We start from the raw sequence: 15,451 nt of genomic DNA, 5'->3' as shown, positions 1-15,451 counted from the left end.
TAGCCAGTAAGAAGTAGTACAATAACGTTTTAGATATCGTTTATTGACTTTTTAGCTGGCATTGGGGTCTTGAACATGAGCTAGGATCTTAAGACCTTTCATCAAAGGAGGACTAGCAGCTGCGTTGCACGGGAGAATGTGAAAAGTGTTCATATGTAGTAAAAACCTGAGAAATACGTCCGTTTTCGTCATTTCTTATCAAATCGACTTAAAGCCAGATCGTCACATTGGTCGCTCTTCTCTCTGAAACGGTTACATTTATCGTCTGCAAAGCTATGTCGCGTGCTGCGGTATGCGGAGACAGTAACAGCACCATAGTAGAACACTGATGAAACTTCTAAGTTGATGTAATAGCCAGTAAGAAGTAGTACAATAACGTTTTAGATATCGTTTATTGACTTTTTAGCTGGCTTTTCGGTCTTGGACATGAGCTAGGACCTTAAGACATTGCATCAAAGGAGGTTTAGCAGCTGCGTTGCACGGGAGAATGTGAAAAGTGTTCATGTGTAGTAAAAACCTGAGATATCCGTCCGTTTTCGTCATTTCTTATCAAATCGACTTAAAGCCAGAACGTCACATTGGCCGCTCTTCTCTCTGAAACGGTAACATTTATCGCCTACAAAGCTATGTCGCGTGCTGCGGTATGCCGAGACACTAACAGCACCATAGTAGAACACATAAGAAGCTTCTAAGTTGTAGTAATTGCCAGTAAGAAGTAGTGCAATAACGTTCTAGATATCGATTATTGACTTTTTAGCTAGCTTTGGGGCCTTGGACATGATCTAGGGCCTTAAGATTTTGCATCAAAGGAGGACTAGCATCTGCGTTGCACGGGAGAATGTGAAAAGTGTTCATATGTAGTAAAAACCTGCGAAATCCTTCAGGTGTCGTCATTTCTTATCAAATCGACTTAGAGCCAGATCGTCACATTGGTCTCTCTTCTCTCTCAAACTGTTACATTTATCATCTGCAAAGCTATGTCGCGTGCTGCGGTATGCGGAGACATTAACAGCACCATAGTAGAACACTGATGAAACTTCTAAGTTGATGTAATTGCCCGTAAGAAGTAGTACAATAACGTTTTAGATATCGATTATTGACTTTTTAGCTGGCTTTGTTGTCTTGGACATGAGCTAGGACCTTAAGACATTGCATCAAAGGAGGACTAGCAGCTGCGTTGCACGGGAGAATGTGAAAAGTGTTCATATGTAGTAAAAACCTGAGAAATCCGTCAGTTTTCGTCATTTCTTATCAAATCGACTTCAAGGCAGAACGTCACATTGGCCGCTCTTCTCTCTGAAACAGTTACATTTATCGTCTGCAAAGCTATGTCGCGTGCTGCGGTATGCGGAGACACTAACAGTACCATAGTAGAACACAGATGAAACTTCTATGTTGATGTGATAGCCAGTGAAAAGCACTACAATAACGTTTTATATATCGATTATTGACTTTTTATTTGGCTTTGGGGCCTTGGACATGACATAGGACCTTAAGATATTGCATCAAAAAAGGACTAGCAGCTGCTTTGCACGGGAGAATGTGAAAAGTGTTCATATGTCGTAAAAACCTGAGAAATCCGTCCGTTTTCGTCATTTCTCATCAAATCGACTTAGAGCCAGATCGTCTCATTGGTCACTCTTCTCTCTGAAACGGTTACATTTATCGACTGTAAAGCTATGTCACATCCTGCGGTATGCGGAGACACTAACAGCACCGTAGTAGAAAACAGATGAAACTTCTAAGTTGATGTAATTGCCAGTTAGAAGTAGTACAATAACGTTATAGATACCGATTATTGACTTTTTAGCTGGCTTTGGGGTATTGGACATGAGCTAGGACCTTAAGATTTTGCATCAAAAGAGAACTAGCAGCTGCGTTTTACGGGAGAATGTGAAAAGTGTTAATATGTAGTAAAAACCTGAGAAATCAGTCAGTTTTCGTCATTTCTTATCAAATCGACTTCAAGGCAGAACGTCACATTGGCCGCTCTTCTCTCTGAAACGGTTACATTTATCGTCTGCAAAGCTATGTCGCGTTCTGCGGTATGCGGAGACACTAACAGTACCATAGTAGAACACAGATGAAACTTCTAAGTTGATGTAATAGCCAGTAATAAAGTAGTACAATAACGTTTTATATATCGATTATTGACTTTTTATTTGGCTTTGGGGCCTTGGACATGACCTAGGACCTTAAGATATTGCATCAAAAAAGGACTAGCAGCTGCGTTGAACGGGAGAACGTGAAAAGTGTTCATATGTAGTAAAAACCTGAGAAATCCGTCCGTTTTCGTCATTTCTCATCAAATCGACTTAAAGCCAGATCGTCACATTGGTCGCTCTTCTCTCTGAAACGGTTACATTTGTTACATTTATCGTCTGCAAAGCTATGTCGCGTGCTGCGGTATGCGGAGAGACTAACAGCACCATAGTAGAAAACAGATGAAACTTCTAAGTTGATGTAATAGCCAGTAAGAAGTAGTACAATAACGTTTTAGATTTCGATTATTGACTTTTTAGCTGGCTTTGGGGCCTTGGACTTGAGCTAGTACCTTAAGATTTTGCATCAATGGAGAACTAGCAGCTGCGTTGCACGGGAGAATGTGAAAAGTGTTCATATGTAGTAAAAACATGAGAAATCCGTCCGTTTTCGTCATTTCTTATCAAATCGACTTAAAGCCAGATCGTCACATTGGTCGCTCTTCTCTCTGAAACGGTTACATTTATCGTCTGCAAAGCTATGTCGCGTGCTGCGGCATGCGGAGACACTAACAGCAACATAGTAGAACACTGATGAAACTTCTAAGTTGATGTAATAGCCAGTAAGAAGTAGTACAATAACGTTTTAGATATCGTTTATTGACTTTTTAGCTGGCATTGGGGTCTTGAACATGAGCTAGGACCTTAAGACCTTTCATCAAAGGAGGACTAGCAGCTGCGTTGCACGGGAGAATGTGAAAAGTGTTCATATGTAGTAAAAACCTGAGAAATCCGTCCGTTTTCGTCATTTCTTATCAAATCGACTTAAAGCCAGATCGTCACATTGGTCGCTCTTCTCTCTGAAACGGTTACATTTATCGTCTGCAAAGCTATGTCGCGTGCTGCGGTATGCGGAGACAGTAACAGCACCATAGTAGAACACTGATGAAACTTCTAAGTTGATGTAATAGCCAGTAAGAAGTAGTACAATAACGTTTTAGATATCGATTTTTGACTTTTTAGCTGGCTTTGGGGTCTTGGACATGAGGTAGTACCGTAAGACATTGCATCAAAGGAGGTTTAGCAGCTGCGTTGCACGGGAGAATGTGAAAAGTGTTCATGTGTAGTAAAAACCTGAGAAATCCGTCCGTTTTCGTCATTTCTTATCAAATCGACTTAAAGCCAGAACGTCACATTGGCCGCTCTTCTCTCTGAAACGGTAACATTTATCGCCTACAAAGCTATGTAGCGTGCTGCGGTATGCCGAGACACTAACAGCACCATAGTAGAACACAGAAGAAGCTTCTAAGTTGTAGTAATTGCCAGTAAGAAGTAGTGCAATAACGTTCTAGATATCGATTATTGACTTTTTAGCTAGCTTTGGGGCCTTGGACATGAGCTAGGGCCTTAAGATTTTGCATCAAAGGAGGACTAGCATCTGCGTTGCACGGGAGAATGTGAAAAGTGTTCATATGTAGTAAAAACCTGCGAAATCCTTCAGGTGTCGTCATTTCTTGTCAAATCGACTTAAAGCCAGATCGTCACATTGGTCTCTCTTCTCTCTCAAACTGTTACATTTATCATCTGCAAAGCTATGTCGCGTGCTGCGGTATGCGGAGACACTAACAGCACCATAGTAGAACACAGATGAAACTTCTAAGTTGATGTAATTGCCAGTAAGAAGTAGTACAATAACGTTTTAGATATCGATTATTGACTTTTTAGCTGGCTTTGTTGTCTTGGACATGAGCTAGGACCTTAAGACATTGCATCAAAGGAGGACTAGCAGCTGCGTTGCACGGGAGAATGTGAAAAGTGTTCATATGTAGTAAAAACCTGAGAAATCCGTCAGTTTTCGTCATTTCTTATCAAATCGACTTCAAGGCAGAACGTCACATTGGCCGCTCTTCTCTCTGAAACAGTTACATTTATCGTCTGCAAAGCTATGTCGCGTGCTGCGGTATGCGGAGACACTAACAGTACCATAGTAGAACACAGATGAAACTTCTATGTTGATGTGATAGCCAGTAAAAAGTAGTACAATAACGTTTTATATATCGATTATTGACTTTTTATTTGGCTTTGGGGCCTTGGACATGACATAGGACCTTAAGATATTGCATCAAAAAAGGGCTAGCAGCTGCGTTGCACGGGAGAATGTGAAAAGTGTTCATATGTCGTAAAAACCTGAGAAATCCGTCCGTTTTCGTCATTTCTCATCAAATCAACTTAAAGCTAGATCGTCTCATTGGTCACTCTTCTCTCTGAAACGGTTACATTTATCGCCTGTAAAGCTATGTCACATCCTGCGGTATGCGGAGACACTAACAGCACCATAGTAGAAAACAGATGAAACTTCTAAGTTGATGTAATTGCCAGTAAGAAGTAGTACAATAACGTTATAGATACCGATTATTGACTTTTTAGATGGCTTTGGGGTATTGGACATGAGCTAGGACCTTAAGATTTTGCATCAAAAGAGAACTAGCAGCTGCGTTGCACGGGAGAATGTGAAAAGTGTTCATATGTAGTAAAAACCTGAGAAATCAGTCAGTTTTCGTCATTTCTTATCAAATCAACTTCAAGGCAGAAAGTCACATTGGCCGCTCTTCTCTCTGAAACGGTTACATTTATCGTCTGCAAAGCTATGTTGCGTGCTGCGGTATGCGGAGACACTAAAACCATAATAGTAGTACACAGATGAAGCCTCTAAGTTGATGTAATAGCCAGTAAGAAGTAGTACATTTCAAGTTTTCGTTATAGATTATTACTTTTTAGCCGGCTTTGGTGCAATTGACATGAGCTAGGACCTTAAGATTTTGTATGAAAGGAGGACTAGCAGCCGCGTTGCACGAGCGAATGTGAAAAGTGTTCATATGTAGTAAAAACCTGAGAAATCCGTCCGGTTTCGTTATTTGTTATCGAATCGACTTAAAGCCAGATCGATACATTGGGGGCTCTTCTCTCTGAAACGGTTACATTTATCGTCTGCAAAGCAATGTCTCGTGTTTCGGTATCCGGAGATACTAATTGCACCATAGTAGAACACAGATGAAACTTATAAGTTGACGTAATAGCAAGTAAGAGTAGTACATTTCAAATTTTAGTTATTGATTATTGACTTTTTAGCCGGCTTTGGTGCCTTGAACATGAGCTAGGACCTTAAGATTTTGCATAAAAGTATGATTAGCAGTCACGTTGCATGGGAGAATGTGAAAAGTGTTCATATGTAATAAAAACCTGAGAAAGTCGTATCGACTTAAATCCAGATCGGCATATTGGCCGCTCTTCTCCCTGAAACGTTTACGTTTTCACGTCTGCAAAGCTATGTCGCGTGCTGCGGTATCCGGAGACACTAAAAGCAGCATAGTAGAGCACAGATGAAGCCTCTAAGTTGATGTAATAGCCAGTAAGAAGTAGTACAATTCAAGTTTTAGTTATCGATTACTGACTTTTTACCCTTCTTTGGAGCCTTGGACTTGAGGTAGGACCTTAAGATTTTACATGAAGGGTAGTCTATCGGCCGCGTTGCACGGGCGATTGTGAAAAATGTTCATATGTAGTAAAAACCTGAGAAATCCGTCCGGTTTCGTCATTTGGTATTGAATCGACTTTAATCCAGAACGACACGTTGGCCGCTCTTCTCTCTGAAACGGTTACGTTTATCGTCTGCAAAGCTATGTCGCGTGCTTCCGTATCCGAAGATACTAATAGCACCATAGTAGAAAACAGATGAAACTTATAAGTTGATGTAATAGCCAGTAAGAAGTAGTACAATTCAAGTTTTAGTTATTGATTATTGACTTTTTAGCCGGGTTTGGTGCCTTGGACATGAGCTAGGACCTTAAGATTTTTCATGAAAGTAAGATTAGCAGTCACGTTGCATGGGAGAATGTGAAAAGCGTTCATATGTAATAAAAACCTGAGAAAGTCGTATCGACTTAAATCCAGATCGTCACATTGGCCGCTCTTCTCCCTGAAACGATTACAATTATCATCTGCAAAGCTATGTCGCATGCTGCGGTATGCGGAGACACTAAAAGCACCACAGTAGAACACAGATGAAGCTTCTAAGTTGATGTAATAGCCAGTAAGAAGTAGTACAATTCAAGTTTTAGTTATCGATTATAGACTTTTTAACTGGCTTTGGTGCCTTGGACATGAGCTAGGAACTTAAGATTTTGCATGAAAGGAGGACTAGCAGCCGCGATGCGCGGGAGAATGTGAAAAGTGTTCATATGTAGTAAAAGCCTGAGAAATCCGTCCGTTTTCGTAATTTGTTATCGAATCGACTTAAAGCCAGATCGTCACATTGGCCGCTTTTCTCCCTGAAACGGTTACATTTTTCGTCTGCAAAGCTATGTCACGTGCTGCGGTATGTGGAGACACTAAAAGCACCACATTAGAACACAGATGAAGCTTCTAAGTTGATGTAATAGCCAGTAAGAAGTAGTACAATTCAAGTTTATTTATCGATTATTGACTTTTTAACTGGCTTTGGTGCCTATGAGATGAGCTAGGAACTTAAGATTTTGCATGAAAGGAGGACTAGCAGCCGCGATGCGCGGGAGAATGTGAAAAGTGTTCATATGTAGTAAAAACCTGAGAAATCCGTCCATTTTCGTCATTTGTTATCGAATCGACTTAAAGAAAGATCGTCAAATTGGCCGCTCTTCTCTCTGAAACGGTTGTACTTATCGTCTGCAAAGGTATGTCGCTTGTCTCGGTATGCGGAGACACTAAAAGCACCATAGTAGAACACAGATGAAGCATCTAAGTTGATGTAATAGCTAGTATGAAGTAGTACAATTCAAGTTTTTACTATCGATTATTGACTTTTTACCCATCTTTGGTGCCTTGAACATGACCTATGAACTTATGATATTGCATGAAAGGAGGACTAGCAGGCGCGATGCACGGGATAATGTGAAAAGTGTTCATATGTAGTAATATTTGAGAAATCCTTCCGTATTCGTCATTTGTTATCAAATCGATTAAAGCCAGATCGTCACATTGGCCGCTCTTCTCTCTGAAACGGTTGTACTTATCGTGTACAAAGCTATGTCACGTGCTGCGGTATGCGGAGACACTAAAAGCACATGAGTAGAACACAGATGAAGCTCCTAAGTTGATGTAATAGCTTGTAAGTAGTAGTACAATTCAAGTTTTAGGTATCGATTATTGACATTTTACCCTTCTTTGGTGCCATGGACATGAGCTAGGAACTTAAGATTTTGCATGAAAGGAGGACTAGCAGCCGCGTTGCACGGGAGAATGTGAAAAGTGTTCGTATGTAGTAAAACCTAAGAAATCCGTCCGTTTTCGTCATTTCTTATCGAATCGACTTAAAGCCAGATCGTCACATTCTACGCTCATCTCTCTAAAACGGTTGTACTTATCTTCTGCAAAGCTATGTCGCGTGCTGCGGTATGCAGAGACACTAAAAGCACCATAGTAGAACACAGATGAAGCTTCTAAGTTTATGTAATAGCCAGTAAGAAGTAGTACAATTCAAGTTTTTGTTATCGGTTATTGACTTTTTACCCTTCTTTGGTACCTTGGACATGAGCTAGGACCTTAAGATTCTGCATGAAAGGAGGACTAGCAGCCGAGTTGCACGGGAGAAAGTGAAAAGTGTTCATACGTAGTAAAAACCTGAGAAATCCGTCCGTTTTCGTCATTTGTTATCGAATCGACTTAAAGCCAGATCGTCACATTGGCCGCTCTTCTCTCTGAAACGGTTGTACTTATCGTCTGCAAAGCTATGTCGGGTGCTGCGGTATGCGGAGACACAAAAAGCACCATAGTAGAACACAGATGAAGCTTCTAAGTTGATGTAATAGCCAGTAAGAAGTAGTACAATTCAAGTTTTAGTTCTCGATTATTGACTTTTTAACTGGCTTTGGTGCATTGGATATGAGCTAGGACCTTAACATTTTGCATGAAAGGAGGACTAGCAGCCGAGTTGCACGGGAGAAAGTGAATAGTGTTCATACGTAGTAAAAACCTGAGAAATCCGTCCGTTTTCGTCATTTGTTATCGAATCGACTTACAGCCAGATCGTCACATTGGCCGCAGTTCTGTCTTAAACGGTTACATTTATCGTCTGCAAAGCTATGTCGCGTGCTGCGGTATGCGGAGACACTAAAAGCACCATTGTAGAACACAGATGAAGCTTCTAAGTTTATGTAATAGCCAGTATGAAGTAGTACAATTCAAGTTTTAGGTATCGATTATTGACTTTTTACCCTTCTTTGGTGCCTAGGACATGAGCTAGGAACTTAAGATTTTGCATGAAAGGAGGACTAGCAGCCGCGTTGCATGTGAGAATATGAAAAGTGTTCGTATGTAGTAAAAACCTGAGAAATCCTTCCGTTTTCGTCATTTGTTATCGAATCGACTTAAAGCCAGATCGTCACATTGGCCGCTCTTCTCCCTGAAACGATTACAATTATCATCTGCAAAGCTATGTCGCATGCTGCGGTATGCGGAGACACTAAAAGCACCACAGTAGAACACAGATGAAGCTTCTAAGTTGATGTAATAGCCAGTAAGAAGTAGTACAATTCAAGTTTTAGTTATCGATTATAGACTTTTTAACTGGCTTTGGTGCCTTGGACATGAGCTAGGAACTTAAGATTTTGCATGAAAGGAGGACTAGCAGCCGCGATGCGCGGGAGAATGTGAAAAGTGTTCATATGTAGTAAAAGCCTGAGAAATCCGTCCGTTTTCGTAATTTGTTATCGAATCGACTTAAAGCCAGATCGTCACATTGGCCGCTTTTCTCTCTGAAACGGTTACATTTATCGTCTGCAAAGCTATGTCACGTGCTGCGGTATGTGGAGACACTAAAAGCACCATAGTAGAACACAGGTGCAGCTTCTAAGTTGATGTAATAGCCAGTAAGAAGTAGTACAATTCAAGTTTATTTATCGATTATTGACTTTTTAACTGGCTTTGGTGCCTATGAGATGAGCTAGGAACTTAAGATTTTGCATGAAAGGAGGACTAGCAGCCGCGATGCGCGGGAGAATGTGAAAAGTGTTCATATGTAGTAAAAACCTGAGAAATCCGTCCATTTTCGTCATTTGTTATCGAATCGACTTAAAGAAAGATCGACAAATTGGCCGCTCTTCTCTCTGAAACGGTTGTACTTATCGTCTGCAAAGGTTTGTCGCTTGTTGCGGTATGCGGAGACACTAAAAGCACCATAGTAGAACACAGATGAAGCATCTAAGTTGATGTAATAGCTAGTATGAAGTAGTACAATTCAAGTTTTTACTATCGATTATTGACTTTTTACCCATCTTTGGTGCCTTGAACATGACCTATGAACTTATGATATTGCATGAAAGGAGGACTAGCAAGCGCGATTCACGGGATAATGTGAAAAGTGTTCATATGTAGTAATACCTGAGAAATCCTTCCGTATTCGTCATTTGTTATCAAATCGATTAAAGCCAGATCGTCACATTGGCCGCTCTTCTCTCTGAAACGGTTGTACTTATCGTGTACAAAGCTATGTCACGTGCTGCGGTATGCGGAGACACTAAAAGCACATGAGTAGAACACAGATGAAGCTCCTAAGTTGATGTAATAGCTTGTAAGTAGTAGTACAATTCAAGTTTTAGGTGTCGATTATTGACTTTTTACCCTTCTTTGGTGCCATGGACATGAGCTAGGAACTTAAGATTTTGCATGAAAGGAGGACTAGCAGCCGCGTTGCACGGGAGAATGTGAAAAGTGTTCGTATGTAGTAAAACCTAAGAAATCCGTCCGTTTTCGTCATTTCTTATCGAATCGACTTAAAGCCAGATCGTCACATTCTACGCTCATCTCTCTAAAACGGTTGTACTTATCTTCTGCAAAGCTATGTCGCGTGCTGCGGTATGCAGAGACACTAAAAGCACCATAGTAGAACACAGATGAAGCTTCTAAGTTTATGTAATAGCCAGTAAGAAGTAGTACAATTCAAGTTTTTGTTATCGGTTATTGACTTTTTACCCTTCTTTTGTACCTTGGACATGAGCTAGGACCTTAAGATTCTGCATGAAAGGAGGACTAGCAGCCGAGTTGCACGGGAGAAAGTGAAAAGTGTTCATACGTAGTAAAAACCTGAGAAATCCGTCTGTTTTCGTCATTTGTTATCGAATCGACTTAAAGCCAGATCGTCACATTGGCCGCTCTTCTGTCTGAAAGGGTTGTACTTATCGTCTGCAAAGCTATGTCGGGTGCTGCGGTATGCGGAGACACAAAAAGCACCATAGTAGAACACAGATGAAGCTTCTAAGTTGATGTAATAGCCAGTAAGAAGTAGTACAATTCAAGTTTTAGTTCTCGATTATTGACTTTTTAACTGGCTTTGGTGCATTGGATATGAGCTAGGACCTTAACATTTTGCATGAAAGGAGGACTAGCAGCCGAGTTGCACGGGAGAAAGTGAATAGTGTTCATACGTAGTAAAAACCTGAGAAATCCGTCCGTTTTCGTCATTTGTTATCGAATCGACTTACAGCCAGATCGTCACATTGGCCGCAGTTCTGTCTTAAACGGTTACATTTATCGTCTGCAAAGCTATGTCGCGTGCTGCGGTATGCGGAGACACTAAAAGCACCATTGTAGAACACAGATGAAGCTTCTAAGTTTATGTAATAGCCAGTATGAAGTAGTACAATTCAAGTTTTAGGTATCGATTATTGACTTTTTACCCTTCTTTGGTGCCTAGGACATGAGCTAGGAACTTAAGATTTTGCATGAAAGGAGGACTAGCCGCCGCGTTGCATGTGAGAATATGAAAAGTGTTCGTATGTAGTAAAAACCTGAGAAATCCTTCCGTTTTCGTCATTTGTTATCGAATCGACTTAAAGCCAGATCGTCACATTGGCCGCAGTTCTGTCTAAAACGGTTACATTTATCGTCTGCAAAGCTATGTCGCGTGCTGCGGTATGCAGAGACACTAAAAGTACCATAGTAGAACACAGATGAAGCTTCTAAGTTGATGTAATAGCTAGTATGAAGTAGTACAATTCAAGTTTTTGTTATCGTTTATTGACTTTTTACCCTTCTTTGGTACCTTGGGCATGAGCTAGGACCTTAAGATTCTGCATGAAAGGAGGACTAGCAGCCGCGTTGCACGGGAGAAAGTGAGAAGTGTTGGTATGTAGTAATAACCTGAGAAATCCGTCCGTTTTCGTCATTTGTTATCGAATCGACTTAAAGCCAGATCGTCACATTGGCCGCTCTTCTCTCTGAAACGGTTGTACTTATCGTCTGCAAAGCTATGTCGCGTGCTGCGGTATGCGGAGACACAAAAAGCACCACAGTAGAACACAGATGAAGCTTCTAAGTTGATGTAATAGCCAGTAAGAAGTAGTACAATTCAAGTCTTAGTTATCGATTATTGACTTTTTAACTGGCTTTGGTGCTTTGGACATGAGCTAGGAACTTAACATTTTGCATGAAAGGAGGACTAGCAGCCGAGTTGCACGGGAGAATGTGAAAAGTGTTCATATGTAGTAAAAACCTGAGAAATCCGTCCGTTTGCGTCATTTGTTGTCGAATCGACTTAAAGCCAGATCGTCACATTGGCCGCTCATCTCTCTGAGACGGTTGTACTTATCGTCTGCAAAGCTATGTCGCGTGCTGCGGTATGCGGAGACACTAAAAGCACCATAGTAGAACACAGATGATGCTTCTAAGTTTTTGTAATAGCCAGTAAGAAGTAGTACAATTCAAGTTTTTGTTATAGATTATTGACTTTTTACCCATCTTTGGTGCCTTGGACATGACCTAGGAACTTAAGATATTGCATGAAAGGAGGACTAGCAGCCGCGATGCACGGGATAATGTGAAAAGTGTTCATATGTAGTGATACCTGGGAAATCCTTCCGTATTCGTCATTTGTTATGGAATCGACTTAAAGCCAGATCGTCACATTGGCCGCTCTTCTCTCTGAAACGGATGTACTTATCGTCTGCAAAGCTATGACGCGTTCTGCGGTATGCGGAGACACTAAAAGCACCATAGTAGAACACAGATGATGCTTCTAAGTTGTTGTAATAGCCAGTAAGAAGTAGTACAATTCAAGTTTTAGGTATCGATTATTGACTTTTTAGCTGGCTTTGGTGCATTGGACATGAGCTAGGACCTTCAGATTCTGCAAGAAGTGTGGACTTGCAGCCGAGTTGCACGGGAGAATGTGAAAAGTGTTCATATGTAGTAAAAACCTGAGAAATCCGAACGTTTTCGTCATTTGTTATCGAATCGACTTAAAGCCAGATCGTCACATTGGCCGCTTTTCTCTCTGAAACGGTTACATTTATCGTCTGCAAAGCTATGTCACGTGCTGCGGTATGTGGAGACACTAAAAGCAACATAGTTGAACACAGATGAAGCTTCTGAGTTGATGTAATAGCCAGTAAGAAGTAGTACAATTCAAGTTATAGTTACCGATTATTGACTTTTTAACTGCCTTTGGTGATTTGGACATGAGCTAGGACCGTAACATTTTGCATGAAAGGGTGGCTAGCAGCCGAGTAGCACGGGAGAATGTGAAAAGTGTTCATCTGTAGTAAAAACAAGAGAAATCCGTCGGTTTTCGTCATTTGTTATCGAATCGACATAAAGCCAGATCGTCACATAGGCCGCTCTTCTCTCTGAAACGGTTGTACTTATCGTCTGCAAAGCTATGTCGCGTGCTGCGGTATGCGGAGACAAAAAACGCACCATAGTAGAACACAGATGAAGCTTCTAAGCTGATGTAAAAGCCAGTAAGGAGTAGTACAATTCTATTTTTAGGTATCGATTATTAACTTTTTACCCTTCTTTGGTGCTTTGAACAGGAGCTAGGAACTTAAGATTTTGTATGAAAGGAGGACTAGCAGTAGCGTTGCACTGAAGAATGTGAAAAGTGTTCATATGTAGTAAAAACCTGAGAAATCCGTTCGTTTCCGTCATTTGTTATCGAATAGACTTAAAGCCAGATCGTCACATTGACCGCAGTTCTGTCTGAAACGGTTACATTTATCGTCTGCAAAGCTATGTCGCGTGCTGCGGTATGTAGAGACACTAAAAGCACCATAGTAGAACGCAGATGATGCTTCTAAGTTGATGTAATAGCTAGTATGAAGTAGTACAATTCAAGTTTTTGTTATCGATTATTGACTTTTTACCCTTCTTTGGTACCTTGGACATGAGCTAGGACCTTAAGATTCTACATGAAAGGAGGACTAGCAGCCGAGTTGCACGGAAGAAAGTGAAAAGTGTTCATACGTATTAAAAACCTGAGAAATCCGTCCGTTTTCGTCGTTTGTTATCGAATAGACTTAAAGCCAGATCGTCACATTGGCCGCAGTTCTGTCTGAAAAGGTTACATTTATCGTCTGCAAAGCTATGTCGCGTGCTGCGGTATGTAGAGACACTAAAAGCACCATAGTAGAACACAGATGAAGCTTCTAAGTTGATGTAATAGCCAGTATGAAGTTGTACAATTCAAGTTTTTGTTATCGATTATTGACTTTTTACCCTTCTTTGGTACCTTGGACATGAGCTAGGAACTTAAGATTTTGCATGAAAGGATGATTAGCAGCCGCGTTGCACGGGAGAATGTGAAAAGTGTTCATATGTTATATAAAGCTGAGAAATCCGTCCGTATTCGTCATTTGTTATCGAATCGACTTAAAGCCAGATCGTCACATTGGCCGCGCTTCTCTCTGAAACGGTTGTACTTATCGTCTGCAAAGCTATTTCGCGTGCTGCGGTATGCGTAGACACTAAAAGCACCATAGTAGAACACAGATGAAGCTTCTAAGTTGACGTAATAGCCAGTAAGAAGTAGTACAATTCAAGTTTCAGTTATCGATTATTGACTTTTTAGCTGGCTCTGGTGCCTTGGACATGAGCTAGGACCTTAACATTTTGCATGAAAAGAGGACTAGCAGCCGCGTTGCCAGGGAGAATGTGAAAAGTGTTCATATGTAGTAAAAACCTGAGAAATCCGTCCGTTATCGTCATTTGTTATCGAATCGACTTAAAGCCGGATCGTCACATTGGCCGCTCTTCTGTCTGAAACGGTTACATTTATCGTCTGCAAAGCTATGTCGCGTGCTGCGGTATGTGGAGACACTAAAAGCACAATAGTAGAACACAGATGAAGCTTCTAAGTTGATGTAATAGCCAGTAAGAATTAGTACAATTCAAGTTTTAGGTATCGATTATTGACTTTTTACCCTTCTTTGGTGCCTAGACATGAGCTAGGAACTTAAGATTTTGCATGAAAGGAGGACTAGCAGCCGCGTTGCACGGGAGAATGTGAAAAGTGTTCATATGTAGTACAAACCTGAGAAATCCGTCCGTTTTCGTCATTTGTTATCGAATCGACTTAAAGCAAGATCGTCACATTGGCCGCTCTTCTGTCTGAAACGGTTACATTTTTCGCCTGCAAAGCTATGTCGCGTGCTGCGGTATGCGGAGACACTAAAAGCACCACAGTAGAACACAGATGAAGCTTCTAAGTTGATGTAATAGCTAGTATGAAGTAGTACAATTCAAGTTTTTGTTATCGATTATTGACTTTTTACCCTTCTTTGGTACCTTGGACATGAGCTAGGACCTTAAGATTCTGCATGAAAGGAGGACTAGCAGCCGAGTTGCACGGGAGAAAGTGAAAAGTGTTCATACGTAGTAAGAACCTGAGAAATCCGTCGGTTTTCGTCATTAGTTATCGAATAGACTTAAAGCCAGATCGTCACATTGGACGCAGTTCTGTCTGAAACGGTTACATTTATCGTCTGCAAAGCTATGTCGCGTGCTGCGGTATGCAGAGACACTAAAAGCACCATAGTAGAACACAGATGATGTTTCTAAGTAGATGTAATAGCTAGTATGAAGTAATACAATTCAAGTTTTTGTTATCGATTTTGACTGTTTACCCTTCTTTGGTAACTTGGACATAAGCTAGGAACTTAAGATTTTGCATGAAATGATGACTAGCAGCCGCGTTGCACGGAGAATGTGAAAAGTGTTCATAAGTGGTATAAAGCTGAGAAATCCTTCCGTATTCGTCATTTGTTATCGAATCTACTTAAAGCCAGATCGTCACATTGGCCGCTCTCCTCCCTGAAACGGTTGTACTTATCGTCTGCAATGCTACGTCGCGTGCTGCGGTATGCGGAGACACTAAAAGCACCATAGTAGAACACAGATGAAGCTTCTAAGTTGATGTAATAGCCAGTAAGATGTAGTAGTATTCA

The sequence above is a fragment of the Schistocerca gregaria genome, unplaced genomic scaffold (genome assembly GCF_023897955.1).
Source record: "Schistocerca gregaria isolate iqSchGreg1 unplaced genomic scaffold, iqSchGreg1.2 ptg000198l, whole genome shotgun sequence".
NCBI lineage: Eukaryota > Metazoa > Arthropoda > Insecta > Orthoptera > Acrididae > Schistocerca > Schistocerca gregaria.
The sequence above is the reverse complement of the archived record's forward strand: the minus strand, read 5'-3'. Positions refer to the sequence as shown.